Consider the following 11,396-nt stretch of genomic DNA (forward strand, 5'->3'; position numbering starts at 1 on the left):
GACACCTGCTGATAACAGCCATTGAATGTCCCTGCATGGCTGATAAGAACTACAGCATCCCATTGGGAGATGGGAGCCCAGAGGGAGGAGCCAAGCATTCCTACCCGGATAGAATCTGGAGATTCTGGAACACCAGCACGGCTTCTGCACTGGATTGCCCAGAGGAACAGCAGCTGCCTCTTCCCCTGGATCTCCAGAGGCAGAGACTGCACCTTTCTCCAGGATCCCTGCTCCAGCAGAACCACCCCTGACACTGCAGGAGGGCTGAGCCACAATTCCAATGGGACTGCTGCCAGCACCCTGACCCACAGGGTGTCAGCTTGGGTTCTGACTCTGGCAGCGTTGGTTTAGTTCACTGCAGTGTTTATTTTATCCTTTTATTTTTTCTTCCCTATTAAAGAACTGTTATTTCCTGCTCCCATATTTTTGCCTGAGATCCCTTTAATTTAAAATGTATAGCAATTCAGAGGGATGGGGAGGGTTTACATTCTCCATTTCAGGGAGGCTCCTGCCTTCCTCAGCAGACACCTGTCTTACCAAACCAAGACAAAACTCACCTCACCCTGGCTGCTGGGACAGGAGCTGGAGGGCTCCCATGGGGGAGAGTTGGGGAGTTCTCAGGGCTGTGACTCATGGCTTTGAGAAAGGGATGAAAATTGGGGGAAAATGAAGTGCAGCTACTTCAATAAAGACGTGTGTAAGCTGCAGTTCCGGAGAGCCCACAGTTCAGCTGCTGCTTTATGGGTCATATCCCCAGAGGGCTTTGTAAAGTGCTTTTCTCTCTTAGCTCAGAAATGTTAAAGATCATGAATCTGTATGAAAATGACTCCACTTTGACGCTGACTTCAACATTTGGCTGGGTAGAGAATGTCAGTGTGGGTCTATTGAAAGGCTTTTTTTTTGATTCTGAGCCAGCAAATGTCACGTTTGAAGTGTGCTTTTCAACAGGGAGTCTCTGTGGAAAGAGCTGAGTCTCACATCCCACCATCGACCCAGGGATTTAAGGAAGATGTCAAATGCAGGTTGTGACTCCAATTGCTACATCCAGGTTTTGGGGAGGGATCCACTAAAACATGGAGTTTCAGCCCACCTGGGTGTGGTGCCAGGCTCTGTGCGGGGGTGCCCAGGACAGGTGAGGAGCAGTGGCCGTGTAATAAAACACAACAAGTTCCACCTCAACATGACAGGGGACTTCTTTCCATGTCTTGGGATCTCTGGCTGCTCAGAGTGATCCTGAGATACATTAGAAAATCTCTTTTCCCAGCCCGGTGGTCGAAGAAGGAGTCAGAGCTCTTCAGTTCTCAAGGTTGTTTATTGTTTCTTATCTATAAAATTCTTTCTCCTGTCCAGCCAAGGTCCATCCAGCAGGACACTCAGAGGCACTCTGCCTGCCCTGGGGCAGTGTTATCTTTTTATACAAAAAACTACGTGTGCATTATTTACAATAACTTCCCAATACCTATCACCTATGTCAGACAGTGAGCTTCTACTCTAAACCAATCTGTGAGTGCCACCATCACAGCAGAAGATGGAGGCCAGGAAGAAGAAGGAGAAAGGCTGGACACACCCAGATTCCTCCATCTTGCCCCCTGAACCCCCATTCTAAAAACCCCAAAAATGTATTTTTCACCCTGTGATAAATTCACTAATATTTTACTTAGACTTTTGTGGCTTGTAATTCTTCCTATAAGGTTGGTAATTGTTTTTTTCAAGGGCTGAATCAAAGGCACAGGGGTCTTGGGCTCTGTGCCAAGGTCTCTGAGCCCCCTGGGCAGGGGCTCGAGCCCTCCAGGGCAGCCAGAGGGATGTCCTGGGTTCTGATATCCATGGAGCATGGGAACAGCTGCCCAGGGAGGATGTGGAGTCTCCTTGCTGGGGCATCCCAAACCCACCTGGATGTGTTCCTGTGTCCCCTGCTCTGGGCAACCCTGCCAGGGCAGAACTGTGATGCCAGAGGTCCCTCCCAACCCCAATATTCCATGATTCTGGGATTCTGTGGGCAGCTGTTTGTGAGATCTTTGGAATAAACCCATTTTTCTGCCCTGTGAAGCCCTCCAGGCTCCTCGGTGTGTTTTTGGCACCCTGGGAGCTCAGTTCCTACTGCCTGGGCTGAGCTGGATCTGCCCTTTTGGATCAGGGGAGAGGGAGAGCCTGGGCAAGCTGGAACAGCACCTCCACGTCTGATGCTTCGTTCAAGGGCTGCTCTCTCTGTGTCACCTTTGAATTTTCGCCAATTAGCCTCTGGAGTGTGATTTAAATATTGTTGCTAATGTTAATGGAGGGTGTGCATGGTTCTGTATTTACAGCTCGCCTGCAGGCTTGGAAAAACACTTGTCATCCAGACAGGAGAAGGAGCAGCAGGGTCAGAGTGCTGGAGGTGGAGAGGAAAGGTTTGCTGCCCATCAGAGATGTATAGTCCTCCTTGAGGTCCTGCTCAATCACCAGAATTGATAATTTTGTAGCTCTGTTTCTGCAGAACCCCTTGGAATGGGTGAACTTCATCCCTGGTTGTGATGGTGTTCACAGGGGTTCTTGGATGAGGGAAGAGACGAGGATCTGACTCCATGTTTCAGAAGGCTGATTTATTATTTTATGATATATATTACAATAAAACTATACTAAAAGAATAGAAGAAAGGATTTCATCAGAAGGCTAGCTAAGGATAGAAAAAGAAAGAATGATAACAAAGGTTTGTGGCTCGGCTCTCTGTCTGAGCCAGCTGGGCTGTGATTGGCCATTAATTAGAAACATCCAACAGGGGCCAATCACAGATGCACCTGTTGCATTCCACAGCAGCAGATAATCAATGTTTCCATTTTGTTCCTGATGCCTCTCAGCTTCTCAGGAGGAAAAATCCCAAGGAAAGGATTTTCCATAAAAGATGTCTGCGACGCCTGGTGTGAATTTTCAACTCCCCTGAGGAAGCCTCTGATGGGGAAGGAGAACAAGACAGGTCCTGGTGTTCCCTGGTGTCCTGAGTGTGGAAGGAGCCCCTTGGGACTGGGATCAGGGCAGTGATTTGCTCAGACCATCCCACCCTGTGCGGCTCTCAGCCAGACAAAGGCCCCCTGCTCCCAGCACATGGGAAACATTCCATGGATGGATGGGGTGGGAGAGGGGATGGTGCTGGGGTTTGCAGCTCAAGCAGGGGCAGTTAAAGGTTCCTCTGTGGGTCTTGGTGCTGCTCCAGCAGAAGGAATTCATCCTTGTGAGGTTCAGAACCTAAAAATGGGGTGGAAAACAGGTACTGAGGGAGAGGTGCTGCTCCCAGGGCAAGGAGTGAAACCACTGCAGCTGCACAGAGTGGAGAACCAGGGATCAGACTGTTTAAAATTGCATTAATTAGCTGTGCTGGGTAAGGAATGAGCTCCAGGTAAGCACAGGCTCGTTCTCTGGCTGAGAGCTGCCAGAGTGGGGTGATCTGAGCAAATCACTGCCCCCATCCCACTCCTCAAGTGTGGGGAGAGCTCTGCCTGAATTTCCTGTAGGATAACTCGTGCTGGGAGCAGGGGGTCATTCTCTGGCTGAGAGCCGCACAGGGTGGGATGGTCTGAGCAAGTCACTGCCCTGATCCCACTCCCAAGGCGCTCCTTCCACTCTCAGGACACCAGGGAACACCAGGACCTGTCTTGTTCTCCTTCCCCATCAGAGGCTTCCTCAGGGGAGTTGAAAACTCACACCAAGGATGAAGTTCACCCATTCCAAGGGGTTCTGCAGAAACAGAGCTACAAAATTATCAATTCTGGTGATTCCTGGATGAAACTGTCTGTCCCTTGTGCTGGGGACAGGGAGGGAGGTTCCCCTGGCTCAGCCTGTGCTGGAATTGCCATTCCTGAGTGCCCCTGGAAGCACAGCCTGGAAAACAGGGTGTGAACACCTTGCTGAGCATCTGTGCCCGTGAATTGGTGGGAAAACACTGCAGGGGCTGGGCTCTGAGGGGGAGAATGACAAAGCTGATCTGGGAGACTTTCCCAGGCTCTGGGATCTCCTCTTGCCTGTGGTGGGGCCTGTTTGCTGCTCCCCTTGGGCTGGGAAGAGCTGGGAATGCTGGTGAGCACCAGCACGAGGTGTGTGGGGAGAGCTCTTGCCTGAATTCCCTGGAGGATAACTCAAGGGCTGAATTCCATGTAGGATAATTCCAGGACTGAATTCCATGTAGGATAACTGAGGCACTGAATTCCCTGTAGGATAACTCAAGGACTGAATTCCATGTAGGATAACTCCAGGATTGAATTCCCTGGAGGATAACTCCAGGACTGAATTCCCTGGAGGATAACTCAAGGACTGAATTTCCTGTAGGATAACTCAACTCAAGGATTGAATTCCCTGTAGGATAACTCAAGGGCTGAATTCCCTGGAGGATAACTCAACTCAAGGGCTGAATTCCCTGTAGGATAACTCAAGGATTGAATTCCCTGGAGGATAACTCCAGGACTGAATTCCCAGTAGGGTAACTCCAGGACTGAATTCTCTGTAGGATAACTCAAGGGCTGAATTCCCTGGAGGATAACTGAAGGATTGAATTCCCTGTAGGATAACTCCAGGACTGTCACCAAGCAGAGCTTTCTTAGATCACCATTTCACAGAATCATCAGGTTGGGAAAAGACCTCCAAGATCACCAAGTCCAACCTTTGGTTGAATCCCACCATGTCACTAAGCCAGGCCATGAAGTGCCACCTCTGCTTGGATTGTGAGCCCTTCCAGGGATGATGACTCTCCCAGTGCCCTGAGCAGCCCTTTCTGACTCCTGACCACTCTTCCAGAGAAGAAATTTTCCCTAAAGCCTAACCTGAACGTCCCCAGTGCCCACCTAGATTTCCCCACCCATTAGGTACGGCATTTCCATACCCACCTCATTTCTGAATTTCACTTTCACTTTCAGTGGGAGCAGCCTGGCTGGGCACACGGGATCAGGACAGCCACTCCTCATCCTCATCCTCACAGATGGATCCATCAGCTTTGTGCTCCACCTCCTCTCCAGTCTGTGTCTCCAGAGGCAGTGGGGGATGCTGTGCTGCAGCCCAGGGATCCTGGTGGCACCTCTTGGCAGCAATTGTGACACTGATAAGAGAGTTTTGCTAACAGGTGCAATCAGTCAGGAATGCAGGACAATTTATCCTCCTGTTGACCTACCTGTGACAGTGATCTAGAAATTGCTGGGTGTTTAAAGAAGCAATTCTGAACTCAAGGGATGGTGCTTCAAGGAAAGCTGTTATGGTTTATTGTCACTGGAATTCTCGTCCTGTTCTGGGACTGTGAATTATTAACTCCATGTGCTGTGGCATGAATGAGTTTTGTGCATTTTTAAACTGCACTTGTTGCTGGAAAAGCCTGGCCAAACTTCTCAGAGTGAAGCCACCTGGAAATTCTGGATGGAGCCCCCAACTCAACAAAATAAATGTGGCTTGGTGCAGAAGTTCTCAGCCTGAGCATGGTTTGAGCAGCAGGGAAGGAGTTGGGGTGCAAAGCAGAACTCTGACAGCTCCTAGGCACTGCCCAGGCTGAGCCAGCCCTTCTTCCCAGAGGGAAAAGCACTTTAATGTCACCTAAAGAGCTTCAAGTGTATTTTATGAGTTTTTTTTACTCTCTTAAAACCTGTGCCATCACCAGGCAAGGAGATATTGGAGATGGTTCCCTCTGATGTGTAAAAATGGAGGAACTTCCACAGGGAGCAGCTGATCAGAGGCATTGGCTTGAAGGACAAAGGAAATGATCCTGACGATCCCCAGTTCTCGTCCCAATCCATGGGGAACCATGGTCTTGCTCCAAGAATATCAGCTCTGCCCTGGGAGGCTGCAAGGGCATGAGAAATCAAGAGATGTGCGCTTTGATCCTCTCCCAGAATCAGAAAGAAAAGGTCTCAGCCATGGAATTACGACAGTAATTCCCAGATGCTGGGTAACCCATTTGGAGGAGGGACATGGAGAGACCACTTTGGTAATGTTTTATTTTATTTTTTATTTTCACCTGAGACCTGCTGAATGCTGAGGCACAAGGAGCAAGACAGGCAGTGCTGAGGGCACTGCCCGAGGACAGCAGGCTGGTTTGGGGTTAAAAAAAGACCTGTAATTTCAGAGCTGTAATTTCAGAGCTGTAATTTCAGAGCAGAGCCATTTGATTGGTCAGGTTTGTCTGTAGGAAGGAAACGAGCCTGGCTTTGGAAAAAACAAGTTTTGTTTTTGATAACCCCAGACCTGAGGAGCTGTGCCATCCCTGAACACCAGGAGATGTTTGACCAGAGCAGCTTTTTGCCCTGGTGTGGGTGTGGGGGTTTGGACAGGGTGGAATATTCAATCCCTCCTGGAGAAAAGGGAGTTCTTCCTCTGGTCAAAGAGTGATGCTGCTCTAATCTTGTGCTGCAGGGCTGATTAACTGTGATTTTTGTGGGCTCTGAATTCTGTTTTGGCTCCTCCAGAGCAGCCCAGGTGAGATGGGATTTTGTCCCAAGGTGGGAATGAGACCCTCCAGCATCTCCTTCCATGCCCAGGGCCCCAGATTATCACCAGGCTTGGGGTAAGAAAACCTTCCCAAGCTTTGCCAGGTTCACAGCTGTCCTTCACTTATTCTGAAAAATATCTGAAAAATATAGAGACACCTCTTGCTGAAGGACAAGGAGACAGGGTGGAATATTCAATTCCTCTCGGAGGAAAGGGGTTTCATCCATGGTCTCTGACAAATCAGTTGTTCTGAGCTAATCTTGTGCTGCAGGGCTGATCATGCACTTTGCTGCCTGTGGGTTGAGGATTCAGTTCTGCCTCCTCTAGAACAGCCCAGATGAGGCAGGATTTTGTCCCAAGGTGGGACAGAGACCCTCCAGTGCCTCCTTCCATGCCCAGGGCCCCACCCTATCACCATTTCGGGGCAAGAAAACTTTTCTGAGCTGAATTTGGCAGCTTTCCTTCACTTATTCTGACATGCAGAGCCACAAGAGCTTCTGGGTTCATCCCCCAGCCCAGCCATGTCCTGCTGTCGGGGAGACTCCAGGATTCACATCTGGCCAGACAGACAGACGTGCTGAGCACAGCGCTCTGCCCAGCAGCACCCTGTGGTGTTTTTCCCTAGGAAATGTTGATTTAACCCTCTCAGGAATCATCCCTCCTCGGGGCAGTGCTGCTTTGAAGTGGTTACCAGCCTGGTGAGCACTAAGTGCAGGGCGTGGTGTCTATCTGCGAGGCAAGGGTGGCATTCTGTTTCCTGGGGACAGAAGCTTTAATAAAGGGAGTTTCCCTCCTTGCAGTGGGCAGGTGTGAGGCAGCTGCTCCTCTGGGGAGCCAGGGGAGATGCAAAATTTGGTGCAAAAACCACACTGGAACTCTGCTTTTTGTTAAGGCCCCTTCCTGCTTTTTTCACTGGCACAAAGCTTAAGGCTCCAAGTCAGCAGGACACAGCACTGAGTGGTTTAAGAAGTTTCTGCTGCTGTTCAGGATTAATCACACCTGCAGACCCAGCTCTGGTTTGTAGGGGATCTGCAGTGATGCTCGCCTTGATCCCAAAAGGGTTAATTCAGTTTCTGCTGTGCCTGTGGACTTTCAGCAGGGAAACAAGGCATGTAAAATTGGATAACAGCCTGGATCTCTGGGCAGGAAAACACCCCACGTGTGAGGCTGGAGCATGGAGCAGGGGTAACTCCGTGGAGCAGGGTTTGCACTGCAGACATTTTCCTGGCTATTTTTGCCCCACCAGCTCTGTATTTGGTAAAACAGCTGCCACCAGAGGCAGAGCTCCAGCTCATCCCTGTTGCAAAACACCTGGTGAGGTGCGAGAGATGCTCCCTGCCCGTGCTGCAGCCAGTGCTTACTCATCCCACGGGGCGCAGAGCTGGTCCCTGGGCATTTGTGTTGGCAGCTCTGCTGGAACACCTTCCCTTTTGGCAGTGGTTATGTAAGGAGCTAAAAATGCTGGGGTGACTCACGGGTGTCTGAGCAGAGCTGTTGGAACAGGAATGGAGCAGGGAGCTCCCCCAGCCAGGCCCTGCACACCTCTCCCTGCTTGGTGCTGCCCCCATTGAAGACCCTCTTGCTCCAGGGGATTCTCTTCCCTCTTATTCCCCACTCCTGCCCTCCAAATGATGTTGGAGCCCCTCCAAAGCTCATCAGCTGTGCCTCTGATCCCTCCAGCAACCTTCACTGCGGCCATCCCAAGCCCCTCTTACCTCTAGGCCTCCTGCATCCCATCTCCCTCTGTTATCTTTTCTGCTTTTCCATTCTCCTGCTCTCTTTCCAAGAAAAAAATTCAGTCCTGAAGCCCCAGGAGTTAAGGGAGGATGGATCCTTCTTCACAAGCTGAATTTTCCTTCTTCACAGTCTTGTGCTATATCTGCTTGTGGGTACCTTGGTGTTTTATTCCTCCATCTGATGCTTTGTGAAGGATGACCTAGAGCAGAGACTGGATGGAGTTACAGAATAAAGGAGGGATTTATTCCAAGGATCTCCTCCATGGATCCACCTTGGGCAGCACAAGAGCCCAGCCAGGGCTGCACCCAAGATGAACCAAAATGGCCCCAAAATGCATGGCCAGGCACGGGGTCTCTCACTGTGATCAGTTCTGCTCCATTTGCATCTTGCAGTTCATTGTCCCATTCCAGCTTTAGCCCATCCAGTCCCACCCTGCTTGTTTTTCTCTCTCCAGCCCACGGTGTTTGTGCTCTTGGGCTGAGATTTGGATCATTTGTCCTTGGTCCCCAGCTGGAGCAGGAATTGTTTTGTCTCCCTGCTCTGTGCACAGAGCTCACCATCCCCATCCCATAATATGAAGCCCAGACCCACACACTAAAGCAGCACAGAATCTGAAAAATAGAAAAGCTAAACCTGGTGCATCACATCCTTCCCAACCTGACCTGATCCATTTTGGGGTGTCCCTCTCCAAAGGAGACTCAGGGAGAACCTCAGATCTTCTTCCAGGAATGACTTTTCCTGATCTGGGCTCATTTTTGAGTTCTTCATCAGATCCAAGAGAGGTCTCCACCAAAGAGGCAAATTTGTATTTTTGTGGGCTTGTTGTGCCACCTCAGAGGCTTTGCCCCAGTGTCTCCAAATGGATGGGATTTTTCCATAAATGATGAAGACTCGTAATTGTATTTGCCCTGAAGTTTTCAGCCCATTGTGCTTCACAAACCTGGACTCCACATCTCCACGTCTGGAGGCTGTAGCCAGGTGGGGTTCAGCCTCTTTCTCCAGACACCTGGTGATAAACAAGGAGAAACAGCTCCATGGGAGGTTCAGGTTGGATATTGGGGGAAATTTCTTCCCTTAAAGGGTGGCCAGTCACTGGAACAGGCTGCCTGGAGATGTTCAGAAACCCCACTCCTGGAAATGTTCAAAAACCAAGCAGAAGTGGCACTTGGAGATGTGGTTCACTGGGCATAGGGGAATTCAGTCAAAGGTTGGATTTGGAGGTCTTGGAATTCTTTCCCAATCTTTCTATGATGACGCGTATCAAAGGTTGGATTTGGAGGTCTTGGAATTCTTTTCCAGCCTTTCTCTGCTGACTCATATCTCCAATGACACAACCCACGGTTCCAGTAGTGCCACTGTCACAAACAGAAATGAACTGAGGAGCAGGACTGGTCCCTGTGCTGCTCCTTCCTCCCTGAGTGCCTTGGTTGATGTCCAGAGATGCCCATTCCAACAAAATGGAAATCTCTGCTCCCCTCAGCCCCCGTGGGGCCAGGAGATGGAAAAGTCCCTGTGCCTCAGCTCTCTGGAGGTGCCGGTGGTGCTGCAGGAGAGAAGCCTCAGCTCCAGAGGGGGCTCCAAACTCTGCCTGCTGGCCTGGGAGAGGCCACAGCCAGCTGCCCACTGCCTGTGACATTCCTCTTGGCTGGTGCCATGGCATGAGGAGCTCCCAGTCCCAGTCAGTCCCAGTCCCAGTCCCAGTCCCAGTCCCAGTCCCAGTCCCAGTCAGTCCCAGTCCCAGTCCCAGTCCCAGTCCCAGTCCCAGCCCCAGTCAGTCCCAGTCACAGTCAGTCCCAGTCCCAGTCCCAGGCCCAGTCAGTCCCGGTTCCGGTCACAGTCCCAGTCTCAGTCCCTGCATACTCCCAGTCCCAGTCCCCATCAGAGTTCCAATCCCTGTTCCAATCCCCATCTCAGTCCCAGGCCAGTTCCATCTCAGTCCTAGTCCCAGTTCCAATCCCAGTTGTAGTCCCTGTCCCAGCTACAGTCCCATTCCCATTCCCAGTCCAGTCGACATCCAAGTCCCATTCCCAGTCCCTGTTCCATACCCATTCCCAGTCCAGTTCCAGTTCTATTCCCAGTCCCAATCCCTGTCCCATTTACAATCCCAGTCCCAGAGACCCAGAGTCTAATTCCCTTTCCCAGTCCCATTTCCCATTCCCATTCCATTCCCCATTCCCATTCCTATTCCCATTCCCATTCCCTTTCCCATTCCGATTCCCATTCTCAGTTCCCATTCCCTGTCTCATTCCCATTCCATTTTCCATTCCCATTCCCATTCAATTTCCTATTTCCATTTCCAATTCCCAGTCCCAGTCCCAGTCCCATTCCCAGTTCCCATTTCCAATTCCTATTCCCAATCCCATTCCCATTCCCAGTTCCCATTCCCATTCCCAGTTCCCATTCCCATTCCCATTCCCATTCCCATTCCCATTCCCATTCCCAGTCCCATCCCAGTGCCATCCCAGTGCCGGCTGCTCCCCTCCAGTGCCTCTGTGCTGGTGTCCCACCCCTTACAGGCGTCTCAGCCCCTGGCTCACCTCGTGCTTCCCATCCCCTGGTCCCACGGAATCCCGGGGTTTGGAAGGGCCCACAGGGGGTCACCTGCTCCATTCCCTGCTCCAGCAGGGCTGTCCTGGAGCAGAGGGAAGGAATCTCCACACCCTCCCTGGGCAGCTTTTCTCTCAGTAAAGGAGTTTTTGGTCTTGTTCAGGTGGAATCTCCAACCTCCTCCGTGTGCGGAAGGGCAACAGAGTTGCTGCAGGATGGAGCTGCCCCATTAAAATCCCCAACAGAGATTTTAATTTACTGATCCCAGCCTTGATTTTCTCAGTGACCCTTAGGGGAAGGGTCAAACCAAGAGTAAAATCCATGTTAAAAGCGGAGGTTTGGTGCACAAGGCATCACTCACAGATTTTTTGGACAAGAGGACACGGAAAATAGGGAAATAGGACACAGGTGATTTATAGACCAGCTCAAATATAGAATAATGGAATCATGGAATGGTTTGGGTTGGAAGAAACCTTAAAATTCTCCTTGTTCCACCCCTGCCATGGACAGGGACACCTTCCACTGTCCCAGGTTGTTCCAGGCCCTGTCCAACCTGGCCTGGAACATTCCAGAGATGCAGGTGGGTTTCAGTGGATGAGCACAGCACAAACTTCATGTTTCCCAATGCTGGGAAACATCCAAATACCTTTGAATTTTCTCTGGAAGAGCAGGAA

The sequence above is a fragment of the Geospiza fortis genome, unplaced genomic scaffold (genome assembly GCF_000277835.1).
Source record: "Geospiza fortis unplaced genomic scaffold, GeoFor_1.0 scaffold32, whole genome shotgun sequence".
Lineage (NCBI taxonomy): Eukaryota > Metazoa > Chordata > Aves > Passeriformes > Thraupidae > Geospiza > Geospiza fortis.